This window comes from Merops nubicus, unplaced genomic scaffold (genome assembly GCF_000691845.1).
Source record: "Merops nubicus isolate BGI_N331 unplaced genomic scaffold, ASM69184v1 scaffold20567, whole genome shotgun sequence".
Taxonomy (NCBI): Eukaryota; Metazoa; Chordata; class Aves; order Coraciiformes; family Meropidae; genus Merops; species Merops nubicus.
The window spans coordinates 16,843-19,947 of record NW_008622520.1 but is presented as its reverse complement, the minus strand read 5'-3'; the positions used below and the strand labels follow the sequence as shown (position 1 = coordinate 19,947).

The following is a 3,105-nucleotide window of genomic DNA, read 5'->3' as shown; positions in this document are numbered from 1 at the left end:
AATTGAAAGAATGCAAAACTTGTATTATATGGCCTAAACAGTGTATGGCAAAACGATCCATCTTATTCTGTTTTTAAGGTACAGCTAGAACAGGTTATAGTAACAACCCAACCTTACCTCTTTTTACTTGAAGAGCAAAGACTGTTGCAGCAGGTCTTACACTGCTTATCACATTACTGGTTGCTTCCTATTTAAATCTTGCATTCTTGTTGTAGAGCTGCAACCATCGGTTGTAGAACAACTCATCTGCAAAATCCTGAGCTAGCAAAACTTAATACTCTTGTCCAAGATCTAACTCAATGCTTACTTTAATTTGAAAATGAAACATTAAGTTTTATGCTGCCCTAGATTCAGAGTTGAGGGCTGAACCTAGAGTAACTCTGCAAAACTCTACTTTTACTAACTTTAGACAAATTGCAAGCTCACTGACTCCCAACACTTTTAGCTTAAAAATAGTATATTAACGGCCAAAATAAGGCTCCTTAGACCTCTCGGATTGCGTCTTAACATTTAGCATGAGTTATTTAACCTATAAGCAAAGTAGAACTGGTTTCCTCTTGCAACAGGCTTGATTTTGGGTTGGTTTGTTTGTTTTGGTGTTTGGTTTTTTTTTTTTTTACTGCATTTTGCTATTATCAAGTTACTAATAGCAAGTAATAGCTATGCAAGTATAATCTGCTTCATTCAGACATGTAGGTAGACTCAATGTGCAGTTTAAAGGCACATTTTAGAGGTCTCACAGCATGGTTACCTAACAGGACTAGGTTTCTAGTATATGTATCTCAGAATAAAACAGTGGTTCATGCTAATGACCAAGTTCATTTCTTCCAGACCAGTCTTTCGTGACTCTAGCCACAAATGACTCCTATGTGAAAGGAGCACTGGTACTTGGTTCATCCTTGCAACAGTACAGAACAACAAGGAAACTGACTGTACTCATAACTCCTCAGGTCTCAGATCTTATGAGGTAAGGTCACTTGTATACTTTAAACTGCCATAGTGCCTGCTGGTGTGGAGGTTGGAAAACAGAAGTTAAATTCCTTAACAGTAACCTTCTAAAACTCTGGAAGCTTAGCAGCTAAGTGAAGCAGACTTCAGCTTATACTATCTGGAACTGTAAGTTCTTCAAACATGTAACTGGTGGTTTTTTTCTTTCTTCCATATGATGAGTTAATAAGTACTCTGACATTAGAGCACTAAACTGTGACTTGATACTGATACTTCAGCTGGATCTTTGCTCTTTCATAGCCCTCTTTAGAACTGTCCAACAATAAGATATTGCCTGTGAGCATGTAGAGGCTGGAGTAGAGGATTGGCATTTGTCTTGCAGAAGCATTCCTCATTGAAATAATGTAACACAAGCTCTCTGGAAAACTAGCAGACACTACAAATCAAATTTTATCATGAGAGAAGAAAATAAGCAAAACTAAAGTAGCACCAAGTATGTCAAATCAGATGATCAACAGAGGCATTTAATGAGGTCACCAGAGTACAACAAATGAAATTAACAGACAACTGCTTCCTACAGCCTCTCTAGAATAATCTCAGTATGGACAAGAGTGGATGCTTTTTCCACATGTAAGGGAAGGGTAAAAAAAACAATTTCACTTAACAGCTACCTGAACTATAGATGATAGGTCAAGATTCTCTACATGGGAAACTTCTTCTGAAAAGATCTCTCAATTTATAGAGATAGTAGAGAAGTAGCTTCATAATAAATGGAGTGACTCTCCATGGAGTCTCCTGGCAGCTAAAAAACCTTATCAATATAAAGATGTTACATACAGGAACATCCATTCTAGCCTATTAGGTGAGTGTGCTCTTAAGATGAACCATAAATGTGCTTATTTGCCAGTATGAGCCAGCTAGTACTGTGGCCCTCAACCAGCAATACCTACCTACCTAGTGGTGTAACTGGAACTTGCATTTCTCACTCTGTATTCACTAACAAAGTATGCTTTAAGCTCAGAAGCAACTGTCTGTATTGAAGTGTCTGTATAAAGACAGCCCTCCAAAGCAAAGTTCTAAAACTCATTTACAAGCTCTGTGGCTCAAATTCTACTAATAATTGCTGAGCATTCAAGATACACTGTAGAATAGTTCAGCTTCATGGATGCTTCATATTTTAAGCAGCATGAACTCCTTAAACTCTTTTGAACTAATGGTAATGCTTTAATGATGGTAAAGAAAAGGTTGGATATCTGCCATGAAATTTCACTACACTGTCTGAAAGTTTTGTTACTCTTAGGTGAACATGATACTGGGTGTCTACATGTAGCCTGTATCTGGGCATAAATTACAGCAGTTGCTCTATCACCCCAGGACCCTTCCCCAGCAGAGAAGGGGGATGGGGGAAAGGAGAGGAGATTCAGTTTGAAATGAAAATGGATTCAATGAAACAGCAGAACTAATCCAAATGCCAGTATAAAGTAAACAAAGTTATAATCGGCCCAGCAAGCATATGGTGGTTACAATAAATGGGAAGGCAGAGTCAGGAGGAACCCATGCAGGAAACCCTCTGTCATCAGCAAACTTCCCCCTCTATACTGAAGCCTAGGATTCTGTCCCAGTGAAACCAGGACACTGGGACAAAAACTGCTGTACCCACAGCCATGATTAAGTGAGTCTGTAAACTCTGAAGAATGTTTTAGGAACTGGGTCTAGTCAGGTGTGTCTAACATGCAAATCCAGAATGGTGTCATAACTATTGCATAAACTTTTGTTTCAGCTGTTGAAGATTCAGCTACTGTCCTGCTAAAGCTACTCTTAACAGCTTCTGATTTCTTAATTGCCTCTTCAAAGTGAACTGTTAACTTGCCAAAAATCAGTCTGGCTGAAATAAAAGCTGTGTGGAAAGTTTGTACTACATAGCCATGACCTTCTGGACTCAGTAGCAATGCCAACTAAAGCCCCGTTTGTTGAAAATAAATAAATTTTTTTCATAAAATGTGCCTATTACAAGTTAGAATCCTTGAGACAGACAGGTATATCTGGGCATTCCAGCACATGCAGTAAGCTCTTACTGATGGTGTAAGTCCCATGTTATTCCACTTCTCTTTATGGACTCTGTCATGTGGTCTGGTGCCGAAATAACCATAGAACTAA

At 38.6% G+C, this 3,105-nt stretch overlaps 1 protein-coding gene across 1 annotated transcript in view; it reads left to right on the top strand.

Annotated features, from left to right (window-relative positions):
* The first annotated feature begins 828 nt into the window (after nucleotides 1–828).
* The window catches only part of GYG1 (glycogenin 1), a 12,117-nt gene continuing 9,840 nt past the window's right edge, over nucleotides 829–3,105 (top strand). The window contains exon 1 of the mRNA XM_008944829.1: nucleotides 829–972. The gene's annotated coding sequence lies outside the window, so the exon portion shown is untranslated. The remainder of the gene's footprint in view (nucleotides 973–3,105) is intronic.